The 24,826-nt window shown below is 35.1% G+C and overlaps 1 protein-coding gene and 1 long non-coding RNA gene across 2 annotated transcripts in view; both read right to left on the bottom strand.

The window, feature by feature from the left end:
* The window catches only part of ppap2d (phosphatidic acid phosphatase type 2D), a 33,528-nt gene that overhangs the window by 8,076 nt on the left and 626 nt on the right, over positions 1 to 24,826 (bottom strand). The window lies entirely within an intron of this gene.
* On the bottom strand, positions 23 to 24,826 carry LOC127160805 (uncharacterized). The gene is made up of 2 exons (XR_007826853.1): positions 23,084 to 24,826; positions 23 to 7,836 (listed from the first exon to the last, which is right to left on the bottom strand). It is a non-coding gene; the product is annotated as an uncharacterized LOC127160805 (long non-coding RNA).

Raw genomic sequence — 24,826 nt, 5'->3', positions numbered from 1 at the left:
AGATATTGAGAATGTCACTGTCTTCCTGATGGGAATCGAGATTCAGCCTAAGGAGCTGACATTCCATGCATATCTCTGGCAGAAAGAGTGAAGGAGGGGGTGGGGGTTGAAAGAGAATGACAGCATGGATAGATGAGGCATGTGGAGAAGAAAAGACCCTAAAGAATACAGGATTGAGGTCAGAGACTATAAGTTGGAAGATGGAAAGTTTCTCGCGAGTTGCGCTGGGAATGCGGTAATATGGTTCACTTGGAGTGCGTAGGGGATCTTCTTTTTCAGAAAAAATGCAAACAAATCTATTACGCACCTGGATGGTGGTAGGCAGGTGCGTTGGACACTGACTAGACTTGAATGTGGAAAATAAACAATAAAGTCCTGCACACTACTGTAACTTGCAGAATTCCTTATGGTATTCATAGCACTGTGTGGGACTTTTTCTATCCCCTTGTTAAACAATTACTAATTTAAAGAACACTGGGACAGTAGGTCAAGGTAAGTGAACCAGGATGTTGTTCCAAATGAATGGGTGAACTCTCAAGGTATAAATTAGTAAGCAAATAGGTAATTTCCAAAGCGAAATCTTGTGGCTTGGCAGCAAGTGTGTGTTCAACAGCGTAGTTTAATATTAATATTACAATTCTAATAATTAGCTTCAAATTATTGGTGTAGGTCAATGATTTATTTTTATTTAGTTTCTCTTACAAACAACTAGATTTTTTTGTTTTGTTGACACAAAGAGCCTGTGTTCTGAAGTATAGTATAATGTCCATCTATCTTCATCATCATATTCTGTTTTGACAAAGCAAGGCTGAGCAACAAACTGCAAGTTCTCTCGAAATCTTCAAATATGTTTCCGAAGACTGTTTTATGTACTACCCCGTGATACTCATGTCTACGCTTCAAAATGCTTATGTGGAAGAGAAGAAATTGTTGAATCAAGTCGTTATTTTTGTTTTCTTTGTGCACAAAAAGTATTCTCATAGCTTTGTAACATTACAGTTAAACCATTGATGTCACATGGACTATTTTAACAATGTTTTTACTACCTTTCTGGGCTTTGAAAGTGTCAGTTGCACTGCTGTCTACGCAGAGTTAGAAAGCTTTCGGATTTCATTTAAAAATACCTTCATTTGTGTTCTGAAGTAAACAAAGGTCTTACGGGTTTGGAATGACACAACATTCAAAATATCCAGCGAGTGTTTTTAATTGACTAGGGTTTTTTGTTGTTTACACATTCTAGTGTTCTCACACTTTTTTCTCAGGACCTCTTTTCAGCGATGTCTGTCAGGAAGTAGGAACATTTCATGTGTCAAGCAATCATTTACAATACCTTTAAGGGATAGTAGAGTAGAGTGGCTAATTATTCATTGTATAATCATTACTGGAAAAAAAATGTGGTGTACATAGTACTGATGTGTAAATATAGATCTGTTCCGGGAGTGGAGTATGAATATAGAAGTGATGAGTGATTCAGCTGTTGAGTTTTTGGTTTGTGCTCCCTCTCCCTCTCTCCCTCTCTTGTTTCCCCCAGGCCCGAGGCCCGTACGGTCCCATGCCCTTGATCCACACAGAGCATGAGACTAATCATTAACCCTCCACTCTCTCCCCCAGCTGGAATGAACCCAGCCACAAACACAGCCTCTGCCAGGGAATCTCTCAGCGTACGTGACCGCTCGGCTTCCAGGGCACATGCTCGCACGCTGCAGGGGGACTAAACCAGATCCAGAGATGGAACGAAAGTGCAAAGTAAGTCACAGATGGCTGAAACATACAAGCAAGTTGATGCAGATTGATCATATAGTGAATGAGATCCATCATGTTAACACTTCATGCTGCATCAACCAAAACCACTGATTTCAACAAAGATCACGTCGAGGGTTTGCAAAAGTGATGCACCTTCACGTGACCAAAAAATGTAGTCATTTTGCTGTTGACCATTGAGAATTTCAGACAGGCTGATCTAGTTGCTTTTATAAATCCAATTTGCTGTATTCCCACTTGATCTCCTATTACATTCTTATCGCTCATGCGCCCCATAAGAGCCCTAACAAGCACACATACAGGCCTGCATATCAGGATGAATGCTTATGAACACTCCTGCTGATAAGCATAATCAGAATTTAGGACTAAATTTGTACTGTGTGCATTGCTGACAGCTGCTTTTCTCAGAATAAGTGGAGGCCAAACAAAGATAAGGTGAGACGCAACATCCTGCACTGCTGAATATGTAGAGGTGAAGAAGACATGCTGTTGACGAGATAACACTGAGTTACACGTCAGCACACCCTGATCTGACCCTGATCTCGCTTTCGCTCGGTCTCACCGTAACGCATGCTTGACATTTCAGCCATGCTTTGGACAGGCCTGTACACTGTTACCCTTCAGGGTCCTCTCTGTGCCGGCCACATGTGTTTGGGTGTAATCGAGATCTCTATCATTAGCTCTGGTCACCATGCAGGATACAGATATGAAAAGCTTATGATCGAGCTCCTGCTCAGCAGGTTTTTAAAAAGACGTCTAGAGTCCCTACATATTCTATAAGGCAGAATATTTTATACATAAGGTCACACTCCTTCAGAGCATTTTTCCTTAAAATGTATTCTTTAAACAGTTTTTGGTTACAGGCCACGGCCTGGGATCTATAAATTTCAAATGACTGCCTGTTGTATTAGTCAATGGCATGACATTTATTTTTAATTAGTTAATTTATTAAAAAATACCTAAGAAATGTAATATAAACCTCTTACATGAAAAGCAATTTATACAATAAAATGCATTTAGACTTTTTGGAGAAGCATAAAGTCAGAAATGCAGTGATACAACTGATATTATATTAAAGAAGCAAGCCTCATTACAAGATTAAGTCAATAAGAATAATTTTACATTTTTATGTCAAGGTGAGGTTAATTCAGTTCAGTTGACAGTCATGTGGTGTGTATGTATATATATATATATATATATATAGATATTTGTTTTTTTTTCCTATTAAATATGGTGTAAGGTATAAGTAAAATAGGTTATTATTTCCATAATTTTGGTGATTGGACCCATCATTAACATACTATTATTGTGTTTATTTATATTTTGAATCAGTTTGTATTTTTATATTTTCCATTTTAAGTTACGGTTTTATTCTCTCTTTTTTTTTCTTTTTCTTTTTTCGTAATTTTTAGTCGTTTTTTTTTTCAATTTATTTTTATCTATGTCTATATAGTTTTTATTAATTTTTATTTTAGTTTTATTTATTTTTTAGTACATCAAGTTAAACTAAATTAACATGTGAAAAGTTGCCTTGGGGAAAGTTTTTTTTTAGTGCTTCATTTCAGTTAATGTTTATTTTATTTCAAGTATCACTTTTATTTCAGGTTGATGGTTTTAGTTTTAGTTTCAGTTTTAGTTTTAGTTAACTATTAACCCTGGTTGGATTGTATGTTAGTTCCAACATTTGACACGATGAATCATTATTTAAACTATTTAAATTTACATTTCTTGAAAATGATATCAAAGTTCTTCAAAACTATGAATGAATGGCATATGTTGAAACCAACACGAATGGCTTATGATTTTTTAAAATGTATATTTTATTTTATCATGGACACTACATGTCGTTGATATAACAGTCATTGACCCGTTATATAATTATATTGAATAAAGAGTCATGTTTATTGTTGTATGATGAAGACAATTCTATCCAACTGCTCTCCAATCAGAGCATGTTATATTTAAATCCTACATAATTATCACATTTCAGTTTTCTGAAAATCGCCTATAATTGCATTTACTTTGTGTTTTTACTTGTTTAATTTTACACATAGTACCGCACATCCATTCCCCACTATATTTGTCGACTAGATGAAGAGCCGATGAGAGGGGCGAGCTGAGCTCAGAGCTGGTGCAATCCTGTGAAACTGCTGATAGAGTAGTAGACTGCGTGTCTGGGGACGACCATGCCACGCTAGCAAGCATTATATCACCTGCGCCAGAATCTGCCACAGCACTTTAAATGGGCCGGGCTGACAATATTACAACTTTTTCTCTCATTAAAATCACTGTACATTTTCTTGCATCTAAATTTGATTTTGCGAGACACTCTGCAAATCCCCAATGCTTCCTCTGGCCAGTTCCTCTTTCCAGAAAGTTGGCCAACAACTGTCTGCTAGGGAGTGATGGCAGCTGTAACTCTGAACAACTTCTCGCTTTCCCGGTTCGCATGTGCTGAAGAACGAGGAGAGGTTAGCAATAATCTTCCAGGTGTGCTAATCCTCTTATCGGTATGCGCTCACACTTGGGGCGGGTTGGGAAATCAGTGGAGAAATTGCACCTTAAACTCAGCCTCAGTTGAGCAGACTTAACACACGGCGACCTCACAGGCCGTGTTCACGGTGGTCCATTAGCTCACACCCCCAAAGGAAGCTCCTTATCACCAAGACAGCATATTAGCCAGTGGCTAGCTGCTGTCAGCTGAGCTAATGATTAGCTAGATCAGTCGTGCTAAACTGGGTAACACGTACGCACCTCATGCAGACAGGTCAACGATTGAGGATCAGTTCAACGGCGCCTGTCCTTGAAAGACCTCCTAAAAAGACTGACACAATTTCAGTTTATGCATTTCAGTTTTTTTCGTTTTATTCGGGGCCCATCAGAAAGAGGGAAATGAAGCTGTTTTTTAATCTAGTTTAAGAAATACTTCCTCATCATGTCATGTGGTGTAACCATCAGGTTTTCATCATACCTTGATTACATATTAATCATTAAGGTAAAAAAAAATGTGTGTGTGTGTATATATATATATATATATATATATATATATAATTATTATTATTATTTTAAAATTTACTTTCCAAAGCAAAAAGATTTTTTTGTACAAATTTTACTAATTTATTCATAAACATTAATTTTTGGAGGAGTCGCACCACAAGACATTTTACAACATGAGCTATCCTTGCCTTGTCCAAAAAAAAAAAAGCCAAATTATCTGATATTTTAAGAGACTTATCAGCTTTGACACACAGTCACAGGGTCCACTCTGTGACTTAATTTTGTTGGTTGCACCACATGACTGTTTTTCAAAAGTTTTTCAAGTGTTAAAAAAAAAGAATTTTTGTTCAAATATAATAATATGTCTTTATAATTGCAATATTCCTCGCACACAGTGTGCAAGCATGCTTAACTAGAAGGGGCTACTTGATATGAAAAATGACCAAGCAACTTTCTATTGGTCCACGTGACAAATTCGCCTGATCTACTTGGACCCATCACAAAATCTGCAAGGGAAAATCTTCTGGCCTCATGCAAAATTTCAGGTTTCATAGATTCTGAAAAAATACTGAGAATTCAAAAAGCAACAGTAAATGCGATCACACAATTGGAATTACAGTCACACAACGTGAATGGTTCAAATCATATATAACAGTATATTAAAATGATTTTTTACAAATATTATAAATAATTTATTCATAAACAATTTTTTGGGGAGTCACACCACAAGACATTTTCCAACCTGAGCTATCCTTACCTTGTCAAAAAAAAAAGCCAAATTATCTAATATTTGAAGAGACTTATCAACTTTGACACACAGTCACAGGGTCCACTCTATGACTTTATTTTGTTGGTTGCACCACATGACTTTGATTTGGCAGGCAAACGTTTTTTTAAGTATTAAAAAGAAGTGAAGACATTTTGTTTTAAATATAATATTATTTTTCTAAGAATTAATAATAAAATCTTTCGGCCTCATGCAAAATGGCAGGTTTCATAGATTCCTACTGAAATTAAAAATTCCAAAAAAATACTGAGAAATTCAAAAAGCAACAGTAAATGCGATCACACCATTGGAATTACAGTCATACAACGTGAATGGTTCAAATCCTATAACAGCAGAATCAGAATTCAGAATCAGAATTAGCTTTATTCGCCAAGTGTGCGCAAACACACAAGGAATTTGTTGTGGTTTTTTAAGGATATATATAATTTTTAAGGATATACATCATATATCATGGATTGTCCCGTGTAATTTTAGTTTGTTTATTTGTTTTTTAGGTCTACAATTCAGGGCTTATGCTCTGGTCAGGGTCAAGTGAGTTTAATGCTTTGCTGTACAGTTATGTGTATAACAACATTCATGATCAGTTAGTTTATGAAACAAGGTAAAATGCATAAATTACTCAATGTTTCCTTGAGCTGTTTTTATTTATCCAACAACTAAGAACGGGCTTCGAATTCTCGTGATTTACTGTAGTAACGTGTCAATGGCAATGCAACCAGTAGGAAATTAATTTGAAGGTCCAAATTGCAGTTCCAATGCAGCTTCAAAGTGCTCTACAGAACCCAGTCGAGGAATAAGGGTTTTATCTAGCAAAACAATTGGTCATTTTCTAAAAAAAATATAGACTTGATAGACTTTTTGACCACAAATACTCATCTTGCACTAGGTCAGCGATGCGTGTCCGTGACTTCATGTTAGTTCTTCGTCTGTGTATCAGGTCATTCCATGTGTGAATTTGTAACAATTTTTAATACAGCATCACCTCATCGACCAAGATTAGTAGTTCTGCAGAATTGCCAAGACTAAATGAGATAATGTCACTGAACACATATCAGGTGTCTGCTGTCATTAAAGCTTCCTGTATCAGTGACACGTCTATCGAATTCATTTAAGGAACAAGGCCAGAGGGGCTGGTGTGTAAAAAAAAAAAATCTATGGTGTTCTAAACTATTGTGTAAAGTGCAGCGAAACACTTCCACTAACGCTGAGGGACGATGTCAGGATCAGTGACCCACCCTAGCAGACTCGCTTATCTAGAGGACATCGCTAATGGATCCGCACGGTAATGCAATAGCCCATATCCACCGCTCTCTTTACTCTGCGTTTATAACCCAGACCCAGTCGATGCTATTGATTGAGGTACATTCTACATGCTGTTCCATTAACGCGCCAGCGTGCCGGTGGAGTAGCGGATCAACACAAGTCCATTAGCAAATCGCATCCAAAAAGCCGTAGCCCAGAAATCCTGGCATCCCGGAGACAAACACAGCAGTGATTCAGCCCTTACCGAGAAACACGCCGCAACCCAGCTATACCCAAGCCCAGAGCAAACACGCTACACACAGTAGACAAGCGAGTCCAAATGAGCACTGTGAGGTCACTTCAACCACAGCTACAGAGCTTCACAACAAACCTCCAAACCACGAACTGGCCGCATGTAATCTGTCAAGCAGCTGCGAGCAAACTCCAACACCTGGCTGGAGGAGAGAATACAAGGAAGATGGATGGAGAACGTGAGAAAGCAGGCCAGAAAAATAGGAGATAAACAGCGCAAATGACTGCGTGGTGTTGCACAATGTGGGCTGTTTTTCAGTCACAAGAGCGAGGGAACAGAACATTAGATTCAGTCCGTGCCTCGCTCGGAAAGAAAGGATCTGGATCTAATTTACACTTCTGAGAACCACAGCCCAGAATGAGCTCACCGTGAAAGAATAACAATAAAATAAGAGGGAACAAGAGAGGGAACAACAGCAGAGAAGCAGCGGACAGAAGTGCACAAAAGCAGCTAGGGCGTGTTTCGTATTTTTCTGTGTAGCTCATTTGTGTTGGTAATTGATAGTAAACAAGAAAATGCTATGCAACTTTTTTGTGTTTTTTTATGCATTGTTATGAGATTGCTAGTGTTCTGGGTGGTTGTTAGTGTGTTGTATGTGGGCACTAAGATGTTGGGTGTTCAACTCACTCTTGTGTTTTGCTAGCATGGTCGATTTCTGCTGTCAAGAGTCACAAGAGGCCAATTCTTGTCATGAGATATGATTCCAGTCCCTCCCTGTTTTCACCCATTTTAACATCTACCAGACAAAAAGACCAAGTACTTAGAAAAGCAATAGCACATCTTTCTTCACTGAGATGTAATTTGAAACATCATTTTATTTAATGCTTTCAAGTGATTATTTTATTGTTTTATCTGTCCCAGGCCAACAGTTTCAATTTAAAATATAAATATCCATAATAAAAACATATATATTTTAAACTCTGGTATTCTAAAAGAGAAAGAATAAAAGAATAAAACTAAATGTATTTCATAATATGTGACCTTGGACCACATAACCTATCATAAGGGTACATTTTTTAAAACTCAGGACATGAGGACAGGACAATATTTGGCTGAGATACAGCTGTTTGAAATCTGAAATCTGAGGGTGCAAAAAAAAAAAATTGAAATAATGAGAAAATCACCTTTAAAGTTGTCCAAATGAAGTTCCTAGTAATGCATATTACTAATCAAAAATTAAGTTTTGATATATTTACAATAAGAAATTTACAAAACATCTCCATGGAACATGATCTTAATATCCTAATGATTTTTGGCATAAAAAAATCAATCATTTTGACCCATACAATGTATTTTTGACTATTGCATACCCATGCTACTTCTACTTAAGTGGTTCAGTGGTTTTGTGGTCCAGGGTCACATATATATATATATATTTTTTTTTTTTTTTTTTTTTTTTTTTTTTTTTTAAGAATAACATTTTAATACAATTTTTAAACAAAATTCCAAATTTCCATCATAAATTAATTTTTAAACAAAATTATGAATGTAAACGAAATTCATAATTTCCATCATGACCAACAATATTGCCCCTAATAATGTTTTATCGATAGTGATTACACGGACACAGTGAGAAGTTTGATTTGTTAAATTCTACAAAAGTGTGGAAAATATTGTTTAATTAAATGCTATTTGAAATTAGGCTTTTTTTTAAAATATATATATATATTTTAAATATTTTATTCCAATAATATTTAAGATGATATTTCTAAGTCAAGTATGTCAAACATAAATAATTTGAGATGTGGTGGAAATTAAATGTGTTAATAAAATCTAAGAAATAGACAAACAAATGCATCTCTAATGTATGTACACTACCGATTAAAGTTTGGGTCTGCAAGATTTATTTATTTTTTTTTTAAGAAATTAATACGTTTATTCAGAAAAGATGCATTAAATCAAAAGTGACTATTTATTTCATTTTATTTTTCTGAGCAGCAAATCAGCATTTTACAATAAGTTACACTGAAGAAAATTCAGCATTGCATCACAGGAATAAATTACATTTTAAAATATATTCTAATAGAAACCAGTTATTTTAAATTGTAATAATATTTCACAATTTTTGATCAAATAAATGCAGCCTTGGTGAGCATAAAAACCCTATTTCAAAACCATAAAAATCTTCCCAACCCAAACGTTTGAATGGTAAACAGTACACAACACTGTTGAACTTTGTTACTACATAAATGAAATAAACTACCGAGACAGTAAAAAGTGTTTACTTTCTAAAAATCCACAAGGCTAAAAGTGTCCATAGTTGATAAAACACCCAAATATAAGCAAGTGATTCTTGCTTTAGCAAGCACTAACAATTAGCTAAACAGTCTAAAAAGCCCTTAGTGTTTGAGGAGATGGAGAAAAGAACAAGAAGAATAGTGAGTGTGAGAGATGAGAGAAAGAGAGCAAGAGTTTGCCAGACGGAGGCGATTAGTGGAGGTTCTGGAATGTGAGGTCAGTGAACGAAGCTCAGCTGAGGCCTGCTTTGTAAACAGGGCCCCTCCTCTTCATAACAATACACACACACACACACACACAAACACCTCATTATGACAAAATACACTTATTCCCGCAAAAGCTCCACACAAACACCTCTTCACCGCCAGTTGTTCATACATACATTATAGAAAACGCCTCAACAAACGATACAAAAAATACCCTGCCGACAAACTTCACCATCAAAATCACCACAACACTAGGGATCGGCTTACAAAACACGGCTGTAGAAACCATTGGTTCCACACAGACGCAATAGCATGCAGATACACAAACACCTCTCAAAACCACAGCAACCGCAGTGTCAATATACAACCACACAGACGTCAAATCTACACAAACGCAGACTAAACCGACCGCGCCACACACGTTCACATACACACAAGTGACCCCAGACGGCCTTCAACTATACAAACAAAGAGCAGGGGAAATCCAAGCAGGTACACAGTCTCTTCTCTGCGTGAGATGACAAATCTACAACCATAAATATGGCTGACTTATGCGCCGAGGTAGACACCACTAAAAAAAAAAAAACGACTGGAAATTTTCTGGGAACGAAGCAAAACATGTTCTCTTTATCGCAGGAAGTGAGTGAGAGGTGGGATGTAATTACCCTCCTAATCTTGTTTAATCTCCGCCTTTGTCTACCTTTTGTTTTCGGTGTCTTTCAATCAGATAAAAAGAGACTTTGTGGAAAAAAAATGGTCAGGTGTGCATGAGTTAGAGTCAGACACACAGATGACACAGAGCCGTACAGATGATATACCCTCTGGCACTGCGGCTGTGTTTTAGATCACAGGACCATCATCCACTAAACATCTAATTGAAGCTATTGTCTGGAAGAGCGTCTGTTTGGGTAGACGGGCAGAGCTGATCTCGGTGAAGAGAGACAGATAGCTCAAGGGGTGACATTACTCTTTCTGTTGTTGGTTGGTGTTCTGTTGTGTCTACCCTGATCAGCTCATACTAAAGACAAATCACACCAAGAACAAAGACCCAGGCCTGGAGAGAAAAACAGGCATGACACGCACACAGATACGAGCGCAAAAAAAATATCAAAGCTAGAGCGGTCTTCAAACGAAAGCTTATCAAAAGAGCCTGAGGAACCTTTATAAGTTCTTGTGATGTCACAGAACCTTTAGAAGTTCCAATTATATCATAGAACCTTTTTAACCCTTTTTAAAACATTCTAGCTGAGCCCCCAGAGTGAGTTTTTTTAGGCGACCGTTATTTTAGAATGTATCGCCTTATGGGTTTGTTAAGTGATGACGTAATGCGTCCAACGAACTCACCAACGAACGCTGTTTCCGGGTCCAAACCCCAACTAATTTCACTTGAGAATACTACCTCAGCAGCCGTTTATGAGCACTGTTTATTCATATTAAACATTTAAGCTAAACGTTTTCAAATTTACGGTTTACACTACAGTCCCAAACACGAATCATTTTTATTTATAACGGAGTGTTTCCATGGCGACGCGTCATGCTTGTCACGTGACACAACGCAGCCACAATAGCGCTGTATGTCACTTTTATATCTTTTTTCCTCTTTTATTACTAATATTCACCAACGTGCTCACTATATTATGAAATGTCTGATATTTTGAAATATGTGCAAGTAAATGTATTTGGAAGTTTAAACACTTTTATAATGACCGTGTTAGTTGATTTACAACACGCGAATGCATCCTCTCCTCCCGAAAGAACCAGGAGAAGGGCAGAGTTAACTTTACAGTTATCAACACAATGTTTACATAAAATCAATAAAACATGTTGTCAGATTTTATTTGTAAAGATCATTATTGCCACTTCTATAGACATTGGCATGTATTTTTACAAACGATAAAAGTATCGTTTTGCTAGCACTTTGTATTTAAATGTCCGGAACCTAAAATAAGCATTATATGGTTGAAAACACTGAATAGTTGTGATAAGATATGACAAGCGTTCAGCGCGTCCAATCTGGCTCCGCACCAGCCAAAGCATGAAAGCAGATTTGAATTCAGCAGTTGACGTTCGTTTAAAACAAGTCTAATGCGAACAAGTGACACTACGGTGGCTGTTGATGTCTATTTAAATCTAGTGGGGTTTGGTGTCTTGTGTCGTAAATCCAATGATGCTGGTACTGACAAATCTTATAATTATGACCAATCAGTGATGTTTGCACATCACATTTTAGTATCGGTATGGCCCGCTGGAACCTCAAACGAGGTGGTACTAAAAATAGGTAGTACAGGTACTAGGTATAGAGTGGAAACCACTTCAAAAGTGAGCCGTAGAGAGCCGAACCATGCAGTGGAAAAGCGCCATATGATGCCCCAGAACCGTTTTAGGATCCTATGATGTCATATAATTTTTTTAAGTTCCAATGATGCCATAGTACAGGGATGCGAAACTCACTTCCTGGAGCGCCACAGCCCTGAAGAGTTAAACCCTAGATTTAACACTAATTAAACGCACCTGATCCAGCTTATCAAGTCCTTCAGGCTTATTTGAAAACCACTTGGTATGTGTGTTGGAGTAGGGTTGGAACTAAACTTCCCAGGGCTGTGGCATCCCTCGTACAATATCTTTTTTACAATATATTTTTTCCATGATGCCACAGAAACTTTTTAGGTTCCTTAGATGTCCCATAACCTTTTTAAGTTCCAATGATGTCCTTGAACTTTTTTAAAGGAGTAGTTTACTTCCAGAACAAAAATGTACAAACACTGTACTCACCCCCTTGTCATTCAAGATGTTCATGTCTTCATTTGTTCAGTCGTAAAGAAATTATGTTTTTTGAGGAACATTTCAGGATTTCTCTCCATATAAAAGATTTCTATGGTGCCCCCGAGTTTTAACTTCCAAAATGCAGTTTAAATGCAGTTTCAAAGGGCTCTAAATGATCCTAGTCGAGGAAGAAGAAAAAACAATTTCTTTACAACTGAAGATAGAAAGACATGAACATCTTGGATGACAAGGGGGTAGGGTGACCACCTGGCAATAGGGCTGTTGTGGGACATAGATGTGATTTTGCGGAAGAATTTTCTCAATATGCAATGTGTGGGACAAGGGGTGAAAATGGTGTTCGGTACAAAGCGGGACAGGTGGTCACCCTACAAGGGGGTGAGTACATTATCTGTACATTTTTAAATTCTCATGATGCCACTGAACCCTTTTAGGTTTTTATGATGTCACAGAACCTTTTTAAGTTCTTATGATGCCACAGAATGTTTTGAATTTTTCAAGATGCTACAGAACCTATTAAAGGGATGCTTCACCCAAAAATGTTGTCATTAATTACTCACCCTCATGGCATTCCAAGCAAATAAGACCTTCGTTTATCTTCAGAACACAGATTAAGATATTTTTGATGAATGATGACCAAGAGCTTTCTGTCCCTGAATAGACAGCATTTTTAAGGCCAGAAAGGTAGTTAGGACATAGTTTAAATAGTCCATCTGTGACATCTGTGGTTCAAATTTAATTTTCTGAAGCTACGAGAATACTTTTTGTGCGCAAAGAAGATAAAACACTTCCATTTCCATCTTCAACGCATGTTCATGAGAGTACCACGACACATGCATGTGCATTCCTCTGCTTGTAAACAAGAAATTGTTAAATAGTTGTTATTTTTGTTTTCTTTGCTTTTGCTTTGTTCTTTCATAGCTATATAAAATTATTGTTAAACCACTGATGTCACATAGACTATTTTAATGATGGCCTTACTACCTTTCTGGGCCTTGAACGTGTCAGTTGCGTTGCTGTCTAGGCATGATCAGAAAACTCTTGGATTTCATCAAAAATATCTTAATTTGTGTTCCAAAGATGAACATGGGTTTGGAACTACATGAAGGTGAGTAATTAATGACAGAATTGTAATTTTTGGGTGAACTATTGCTTTAAGTCCTATAATACTACAAGACAACTATCATATGTACCAGTGATACCACAAGAGAACCTTTTTTAGCAAAAGCAGAGTCATAACCTTTGTAAAGACCTGTTTGAACAGGACTATTAGGTAAATTTGGGTTTCACAGACGTTCTTTGTCATTTTAATCCCATCCAAATCAAATACGTCTGCTGTTTTTAAACATATACAGCCTCTGTAAAAATTATGAAGCGTATTACTTTCTGTGTTTTCGACTAACTCAGGGGTCATCTGAGACAACTAATCCCATCAGGATAGGAATGTCTGCAAATGCAGTTTTTTGTCACAATTCTCCTTATTTATTTTGTCCTTTATTAAATTCCATAATACAAGCTAAATTTCTTCTTGCACAGCCAGGACACCATCACTTTTCCTCTGTTAGCAAAAAGTACTATGACTGGTAGTGTAACACCATGAACACAGAACCATATGGCCAACTCAAGAACTCTACACATTAAAAAAATCGCTTGTGATACTTCTCAACCTAAGCTGCTACCAAGAAAGAGTGCACATCTACTGAGTTTAACATTTCTGCATTTCTATGAAATGTTGCCAACTTTTCCTATATACCCTTTAAGCATTCCTAAAAATTCTTTCTTCATACCTAAAAATAATGAATCTGACAGGCAATGAGGTGATGCGGAGCAGAACCACGGGGAAAGATGAGTTGAAGCTTGCTTGATATTCCCTCTCTGACCCCCACCGCTAGCAATGCTGCGTCTCTAGTGTTACTGTAGCCGAGTCCAGACATGCGTCCTCAGGCTGGGGGGATATTCTTTACCCTGACTTACAGCACACTGTGCACAGGAGACAGTCGACAGCTGAGGGGGTCAGCGGTGCCTCCAGACTCTTTAAAAGTGTGTGTGTTTTTGGGAATGAGGCTGTGTTGAGGCAGGTCAGTATGGAAGCTTATTTGCACAATGGAATAAATAATGTAGAAAAGGTAGTTGAACTTGAGACTTTTTATCCCACAATTGTGAGTTTATATCTAAAAATTCAGACATCATTCTCACAATTGCTAGCGTATATCTTGCGATGGTGAATTATAAACTCACAGTTTTTTTCTCAGAATTGTGAGTTTACATCTCACAGTTGTAAATTACTGTGAGATGTAAATTCTGAATTCTGAGGAAAAAAGTCAGAATTGTGAGATGTAAACTCAATTGCAAGTTGTTTTTCCCTAGAACTGCAAGTTTATATTTTGTAATTGTAAGTTTTTAACTGTGAAATGTAAACTCAGAATTCTGAGAAAATAAGTTGTGAGATGTAAACTCACGATTGTGAGATTATACTTAATATATAAATTCGGAGTTCATTTGTCACAAGTTTATATCAGAACATAAAAAGGCTCTATGTGAGTTATTAACTGCGAGTTAAAACCCAGACTTGTGAGAAAGTAAGTCAGAATTGCGAGATGTTAATCTCTAAAATCGTGTGTTTATATCTTGCAATTGTGTTATAAACTTTTTTTTTTTTTTTTCTCAGAAATGGGAGTTTATATCCCACAATTCAGACCTACTGATTGCGAATTGTAACTTAGAATTCTGAGAAAGTAAGTCAGAATTGCAAGATGTAAACTCACAATTACGAGTTAATATCTAATATATAAATTCGCAATTTAGACTTTTTTCTAAGAATTGCGAGTTTATTTTACTTATATCAGAACCTAAAAAAGTTCTGTGAGATATTAACTGCAAGTTGAAACCCAGAATTCTGAGAAAATAAGTCAGAATAAAGAGATATAAACTCACAATTGCAAGTTTATATCTTGTGACTATTTATAAACTTATAAAAAAATTACAAACTTTTTTTTTTTACTTTTTTCTTTGAATTGCGAGTTTATATCCCACAATTAGAAACTACTGATTGTAAACTGTAAACTGAAACCCAGAATTCTGAAAAAAACAAGTTAGAATTGCGAGATGTAAACTCTAAAATTGCGAGTTAAACTTTTTTTTTTTCCAAGTTTATATCCTACAGCTGAGAGTTTTTGATTGCTTTTGAAACTCAGAATTCTGAGAAAAATAAGACGGAAATAAGCTTCCATAAGTCAGTGAGATGCCTCATCAAAAGCTGATACAGTCATTATGACGCATCTTAAAGGGGAACCCGTATGTATGATTCAAAGAGCAGGGGAAGAGCAGGGGAAGAGCAGGGGGTGTCATTAGTTCATACATACTCCGTTACGGTTGAGATCACAGCAAAAGATACAGACAGGAACAGACAGGGCTGCATATTTTCCGAGCATAATTTTCAGTAATAGAGCTGTGGTAATTGTGCTGCTAACTGCCACTCATTTGCTCCTCTCTTGCAAAAAATGGTGTAATCCTCTAATTTGTTATGTCTCTCAGCAGGATTTACTCTGGTTTCCTTTCACTCATGAGGGAGAAGAGCTGCTATCATAGATGTCGGCCGGCACTGTCCTTTAACCTCCGACCTTTCACCAGATCCATAACAACAGTATTAATCCACCAGCAAACACACACAAACTCTCTCTCTCTGACGGCCCTGGGCGGTTTCCTCATTTAGAGCTGTAACCCTGTGTACAGCAGAGAGTTGGCAGGCTCCAGCAGGCTGCACTGGATCAGCGTTGAGTAGCTTAGAGCGAGTCTGATGCTAGACTAATGCACTTTAGCCAGAGGGGAGAACACAGACAGAGATAATGGCAGGGTGGTCTCTATGGTCATTTATTGAACAAATCAGAGTAGATAGTACAACTACACTCCCTCTGACAAGACAGTTATTTGCTAATAAAACAGGTGTAAAGCTTATATACTGTATATAAAGGTATATATGTTCACATTATATATAATGTGTTTGTTTGTTTGTTTGTTTGTTTGTGTGCTTCATTTTATTGAATTATATTGAGCTTTATTTCATTATTTCCTATTAAATTGTAGCAACGAAATAATGAAATAAATCTCAATATAATAAAACAATAATCTAAACAAATCAATAAAACAATAAATGTTTAAATATTTGATAATAATTTATCATACATGAATATACAACATATAAAACCTAATAAGTAAAATGTATTTTATTATAAAAATGTAAAAACAAAAATCTTACATTTAGACTTGAAACATTTCACATTACAGCTATATACTGAGGATTTATATTACATTTAGAATAAAATATAGATTTTTTTTATAGTTGTAAATTTCAGTTTTACATTTATATATTCAGTTTACATGTCTAAATTCAAATCTATATATTCAGGATTTACTTCTTTTTTTTTTTTTTTTTTACAGATGACATGTTAAGTATTTTCTTATATTTAGATTTTGTTTGCTTTTTTACTTATATGTATAAAAATATGTATTGGATTATAATTTTATTATTTTTATTATATATATATATATAAACAGTATAAACAGTAAATTAATAAATAGCAAAAAAAAAAAATTTAACAAGTGATACTAATATTTTTGGACTTTTTAAAAAATAAAATAAAAAAATGAAGTGTGGTAATACTATTATATTTTGAAATAAAAAGGGAGTATTAAATAAAAAATACAATTGTTTCATGGTAAACTTAAAAATAACATAATATTTACATTTTTTATATTAATCGTCGTTCTTTTCAAACCCAAATTAGCAAGCTTTTATTTTGGCGGGTTTCCGGCAAGTAAATATACGTGCTTCCGTTTAAAGAGCGTTCAGTAAAGAGCGTCAGTGAATGAAATGTCACATATTTGCCTCGTGCTTTGAAAACGGCAGCGAATAGCTGAATTATGCTTTTAGTTCGATGCTTTCAGTTCAAATAGAAATCTTATACTGTATTACAGTTTATCGATCTAAAATGGTAATTGTGCGTTAACAGCTGTCAACCATGTCGGTACGCAAATGCGTGCTCTGACAGTGCATTTTCTTATTTTGGTCGTGCATACAGACTTACGGACCACTTATGTGCACCCCTGTGTATATATATTCTTATATATAGCAGAATATATGTGGATTTCTAACTACAGCTATAGCAAGAACATACAATATTATCCAATACCATATATGGCACTACTTATACTGTGACACTGACATTATGATTAAGCTATTAATGCAGAGAACAGACATCCATTTGCTGCGTGCATTTATCAACATGAATGAGCATGTGGAAACACCAGACACCATGTGCTCATGAGCAGGCCTGAATGTGCTGCCGCCCACATAACTGACATGCTGCAGCGTGCTGCAATCTCACTGTCTCACTTGACAGCTTTCTCTGCCAACTCAATGGAAACACAAGACGTTTTATACAAACAGACACTTTATACACACCTACAGGCCTCACACTGCCACATACTCCACCGGCTCTTTTGTAAGAGCGTCTTCGATTAGATGCTGCATTTTGTGGCAGACAAGAAAGGTGAAGGAGAGAGAAGTGATAAACAGGAAGAGGGCCTTCATTCAGGTACAGCATCACTCCATCTGATAGGACGCCTGTCCTCCCTGAATAATGCTTTACTCACTCAATGAGATGTTAACCCACACACACTCTCACTGCCATGTCTGTCTTTTGCTTTGAAGTCTCAATCATTTCCTTTAGATCAGAGCTGCGGGCGTCTTACCTGTACAAATCTGGTGAGGCACTTAGGGTTCAAATGAACGCTGAATCACTCGAGCGCAGCTAAAAACCAAATCATTCAAAAAAACACTACCACTGACAGCACCATTGTTCACTGATGTTATCAATCGCACATTTTGAAATATATATCATTATACTAAAATAAAAAGTGTTGTGAGGTATTTCAAAGAAAACCATATGCTATCAAGGTAGTACTGATATATTGTATGGTCATTTTTTATGGTACTATAACTTTTTCTAAGGGACTTGCACTTTACACTTACACTTGATTTTATTTGAAGACATAACAGATTAGTCAAACGTAGCAAGGTTATTTATTTATTTGTTTGTTTGTTTATTTATTTAGTTACAAAAAAGTAGATAGAATGGAGCGTTAGAGGATTTAGTTATTTTTATAATAAATAAAAACATAAGTAGATAGAATAGAAGTTAAAATATTAAAGGGTCATGTTCTTTTTTTTGTTCAGGATACATTCAGGATTTACTTTTTTAATTCATATTTATAAAATCATATTTTATTGTGGGTATTATATGTAAAAATATATTTATATGTACTTATTTAGACTTACGTACTGTAAAATGAGGATTTATTTATTTACTATCTGTAAAATATATCTATAAAAAGTATAAAAATTAAATTTGTATTAGATAATTTAAAGATAGTTTACTTTTATGTCAATTAAAAGAATAGAGATAAGGTTAGAGGATTTAGTTATTAATTTTATAATATAAAAAACTAACAAGTAGAAAGAATAAAAGTTAAAATGTTAAAGGGTCATGGGTTTTTTTTACATTACATGTACTTTTATAATTACACATAAATACATTCAGGACTTACTTTTTATGCATACTTATAAAAATTATATTTTATTGTGGGTATTATATGTAAAAATATATTTGTATGTACTTATTTAGACTTATGTACTGTAAATTGAGGAATTATATATTTACCATCTATAAAATATAACTATGAAAAGTATAAATATTAGATTTTTATTAGATAATTTAAAGGTAATTTACTTACTTACTTATCTATATATTCAGGATTCTTTTTTTACAGATGTGTAAAATTAAATTACATTTTATTATATGATTTAAAAAAAAGATAATTTATCTAATCTAAAAAAAATTATATATTAGATTTTCTGTATCTTTTATTTATATTTAGACTTAATAACTGCATATCCAGGAATTCTATATTTATTTATATATTAAACAAAAATTAAATATTAGACTGCAAATAAATAATATCTATCTATCTATCTGTCTGTCTATCTGTCGGCCTCTGTCTGTACAGCATATGACCTTCAAACTACATGACCTTTTAAACTTCTCTTTCAGAGGCAAAATGCAATGTTTATCTTGGCAAACTTTCCTTCCTAGTTTCAAAGTGAGATCTGGCACAGTACTGTCCTGCAGCCATTTACGGCAATATAGGTTGATCCAACATATAAAACTTTTATCTATTTATTTATTTATTTACTATTTCACTGCTATATGAGGATTGTGAAATAGTGGGAGAGGGTGATAGGGAATCAGTAGTGTTTGTTTCAGCAAGCTCTCTCACAACACACACTCAGGTATGTCTGTGACCTTTCTTTCACACTTTCACCTTTGGCCCGCTCAAGCCACAGGTACTCAAGCATATCTCCGGGGCAAGCTTTTTTTCCAGAACCTCTTTATGTATCGCAGTCTGACCGAGTGGAATGTACTGACAAAAGAGTTGCTGAGAAGCGGAGCCAAGTGAGTGATCGATCGTCTCAGCGTGTCTGAGCGCCTCTGTAAACAATCTGCAGTGTTGTTTTCCACCGCTGATGCAGTCAGCGCTCACTTTCACATGCACAGCGAGAATTTCTCAGACAGATCCGCCATCAAAGCTGCTCTTATTCCAGCTTTGTTGGACTTATTAAAAGTGGATCAGAATGCCGTGCCATGAATACCCTATTCACTGCCGAAAAAAACAACTCACTGAAATCAGTTACAATCCTTCAGCCTGCAATAGTCTCAAGCTTCAAACGCAATAAGCCAGGAGCAAAACTATGCAGATGCCATGTTTAATAAGCATTCAAATATGCTGTTAATAAAATACAGATAATTGTTATTCATTAAATGTAGCTTGTTTATTGTTGTCAAACAACTTGCTTCATTAATATACAGCAGACTGCTGTGCAGTCACAGGTGTGTTTATACTGGCTATTTTGCAGAGCCTTTGAACATAGCTCATATAATCAGATGCAGAGTCAGTATGTTTTATATTATAAAAATATAACTGGTCAATAAACTCCAAACTATAACTGCACATTCTATATTAACGAGCCAGTTGCTAACTTAATAATACAGCTCATTAGCCAATCTGAAAGATGTTCATGGTTGGCGAGAGATAGGGGTGGGCGATAAACCTGTAGACACAATTATCTGTTAGAGATTCTGGACTATGTTCTCTATCATGGTGGTCCTATGTTGTCCTGAAAATGTATTGTTTGCAAGCATTTTGCATGGATTTTTATGCATTGCTGTTAAACAACAAGTAATTTCGTTGGCGCCAATAGCCTCGCGGTTAGTGCGCCGACATGCAGTGCAATTGATCTCACGGCGACCCGAGTTTGATTCCCAGCTCGTGGTCCTTTGCTGATCCCACTCCCCTCTGTCTTTCCCCAAATACTTTCCTGTCTACTCTACACTGTCCTGTACAGATAAAGGCATAAAATGCCCATAAATAAATCTTTAAAAAAACAAACAAGTGATTTCAAGCCATTGAAGCGCAATCAGCAGTGAAAGAGACCCCATTTCGCACTATGTGCATGCAGTTATTTCTGCCTCTTTATAGGCCTTGAACGGTTAAATACACACATTTGAGTGTGTCAAAATGCCTGTTTTTGCAAGTACCCTCATAAACACAGTAATTTAGGTCTTAAGTGAAAGCAAACAGCTGAGAAAGAAATCGCATATGTCTCCCAATCTCTCACTGTTCTTGACTAAATCACTTTTCTATTTTTAATAAGAAGAAATACAGTATGTATTTAATTTGCACAGTGAATATGCACTGTTCGTAGCGTTTCTTATTTATTTATTCCAGTAGTTTTCCTATTACTCCTATTTTTTTCTGTTGCTTATAATTAGTTTATTATTCTTATTTATTCATTGACTGTTTACTTGTTTTCAGTGAGCTTGAGTTTTTGTTTTTTTGTTTCTGTTTTATTATTTATTTTTTTGTGATATTGACACTGGTTGCAAACATTACGACATTTCTATGGTATCAAAAATGTATATTTCATAAACGCCTACAAACAAGCACAGATTACTATATTGTAACATGTATTGTTATTATACATAATATAAAATTAAATATAAAAATTATAATTAAAATTAAAATTACATAATTCTAAAAATAAAATAACATAACTATAAAAATGATAAAATTACATCATTTTTAAATTAAAATACTCATTTCACGCTATAAGATTTTGGTCATATCGCCCGCCCCTACCAAAAAACATAGGTGACCCTGAACCACAAAACCAGGCATAAGTAGCACGGGTATATTTGTAGCAATACGTTGTGTGGGTCAAAATTATTATTATTTATTTTTTTTTTTTTTATGCCAAAAATCATTAGGATATTAAGTAAAGATCACGTTCCATTAAGATATTTTGTAGATTTACTACCTAGATTTAAACTTAATTTTTGATTAACAATATGCATTGCTAAGAACTTCATTTGGACAACTTTAAAGGCGATTTTCTCAATATTTAGATTTTTTGCACCCTCCGATTCCAGATTTTCAAATAGTTATATCTCGGCCAGATATTGTCCTATCCTAACAAACCATACATCAATGGAAAGCTTATTTATTCAAATTAAAAAATTGACCCTTATGACTGGTTTTGTGATTCAGGGTCACATATAGCCTAAACTTGGTGTATTATACAGAATTCAACTTATGTGCAGTCAAAGGTCGTAGTCACAGATTTTCCAGCGTTATTTTCATTCAAATAGAATCTAATTATTAAATCCAAGAATTGTTCGGTTTCACAATCCTTGTGAAAAAGAAGCTTACTTATTTGCATTTAATGTTAATTTGCACTTTACGTCAAATATTACAAAATAATTGCAGATAATATTAATGAAATAAATCTTAATTGTACTTAAAGAAAATCCAATTTCATATGTTTCTTAAAACACATTTAGAATGCACTTTGGTAAAATTTCAATTTAAGTCGTAAATAAATTATTAAATTAACAAAATAATATTTAATTAATATTTTCTTAATGCACAAAACCAAACCTCCATCATTACAAATAATTAATAATACATTTAAATAAATAAGATTAAAGTATATTTTAGTTTACCATAAATGCTTGACAGTACATTCAGCATTACAGTTTAACCATATTTCAATAGGAGGTCAAAAAAGCACTTTTAAAATAAAATAGACTATGATACACTTTCGTTAAATTGCAATCTAATTAAGTGTTTGAAAACATTACATTCAGTTCAAACTCATATATATGACGCTCAAGTGTACTTCTTTTCACAAGAGTCCCAAATCGCAACATTTCAATACTTCAGATGACTACAGCATAAATGAGCTGCATCATGTGGCTCTGAATGTTTGACAGTTGTCACACAAACATCAGGAGGAAGTCGCAAAAGCTCCATATTTATCAAAAGAGGGAAATGTCAATAGGATAATGGTATCCAGAGTGACCAATCACAAATGACCCACTCGTCCTGTCTCATCCCACAGCACAGTTCCTCTCTGCTTACTCTCGACCTTCTCCAGGCTGTCATCACAAGGTTATAAAAACTCCTCTTTCTTAATCACGTATTAATCCGATTAGAGTACACAAAACTGCTGAGTGCATGACTATAACATCATAAGTCAGAAAGTGACAGTCATAAATCAAAGGAGGCCCTTTTGTCCATAAACCTCAAGCAGGAACCAGACACGTTTCTAAAAACAGATTCTGTGGAACAAGGACTTTTTACCTGGAGGCCTACAACAGATCCCATGTGAGTGATCCGCACAGTCAAGCCGGTGAAGAACTTGTAACCTGTCTGTCTGCCTGGACAGGTTCTATTTGGCACACCAAAAGCAACGACAAAAAACATAATTGAAGTGTTTATCCCCTCATCCCTGTTGTAAATGTTGTTTTGACACATTAAATCATCTGAAACCGATGGGGCGTGAACTAATATTACTAGCAGTAATGCAGAAAGCAGGAATTGCGTCAACAAACTAACAGGACAACAATTTGCTAGGATTTGTGCAGATGAAAAAGTCTTTGGGAAGTGGCAGGGAAATTTTACACTTCATAATAACTTCCATTAATAAGTCATGATCAAACTTACATAATGTCAAATTAATTAGTAGTTTACATACTGCAAAAACAAAGAAAAGAAAACAACTTAGTATTTTTGTCTTTGTCTTGAATCTAAAGATTCTTGAATCGAGATGTATCTACTTCAGAAGTAAAATGACTTAAAACATTGTTTTCTGGAAAATGTATCAAAATTTTGTTTGTGCTTAAAACAAGAAAAATATCACCCAATGCTGAAAGAAAAAAAAAACAAGATTATTTTTCTTGACCCACTGTCAGATATTTATATTCAAATTAGTGATTTTTTGTTTGATTTTTTACATTTTGCTTCTCAAACGTTCAGATATTAGTAGATATCTGTAAAACAAGACAAAAACACTAACCAAGAACTTTTTCAAGTATGTTTTTATTTTCTTTTGACTTATTTAATTTGCTCTTTTTTTTCAGTCTACGTTTAAATATGAAAATGTTTTTAATATGAAAATATCTGACTGGAAATATTATAAATACGTCACCTAAGGAATCCGTTTCATATGGTAAGATCTAAAACAACCGGGTTAATTTAAAAATAATTACTTTATTTGATATAATCAACTTGACTACATAAAGTTGAAACCAATAAGATCAGGCAGGAGCAGTAACACTTGTGCAGTTTCACTATGTTTTACAGTGAAACTAATACCGTTTTAATGAAAGCCACAATAAAGTATAGCCAAAACAAAGTAAACAACACATGCAGTTGAGGGCATTTGAAAAGGCAGTTTCACTTTTCTCTGGAGAACTGCTTGTTTCCATGGATACGGCTGAATTTCCCAGGACAAACTTTCCTGCCAACTCTAAACTCAAGACACACACACCACGTGCGTAGAGGTTATGAACTTATTATTTTCCTTTCCTAAGCTCTGATTTGGCTTTTGAGAGGATTATTTGGATGGAGCAACTTTGTATTTCTCCACTTCTGAAATGTTGTTCCCATGTCAAGGTTTTGACACAGCAGTAAAACATCAATATCTTTTGTGGAGAACTGTCAAAAAGTTTTTTGTTATGAGGAAAACAGATGAAGCGGATGTTCCACAACCTGCAAATAAATCTGTTGTGGTGTTTTAAACTTGTTTTCTTTGCATAGAAGGGGAGGGGGTGGAAAAAATGCTTCAGCTTGGCAACATTTACAATAACCTTCATTACTACATTATATAATGCTAAATAAATGATCTTGTACGTTCTAACAGACATGTCCTGAAACTTTGGTTTCTCTTGCAAAGCTTTATATAATGTTCGTTAAAGTAATTACAAAGTGTAACCCATTTTAAGTTTTGCTGACATTTCACGGTTCGCAAATAATCTAATAACACAGCATTATGTCATTATCGTAATCTAAGTTATTACAAAGTATCATCCAACTGTTTTTTTC

Source organism: Labeo rohita, chromosome 3 (assembly GCF_022985175.1).
Source record: "Labeo rohita strain BAU-BD-2019 chromosome 3, IGBB_LRoh.1.0, whole genome shotgun sequence".
In the NCBI taxonomy this organism is placed as follows: Eukaryota; Metazoa; Chordata; class Actinopteri; order Cypriniformes; family Cyprinidae; genus Labeo; species Labeo rohita.
Note: the sequence above shows the minus strand (reverse complement) of the source record. Positions and strands in the feature narration are given on the sequence as shown.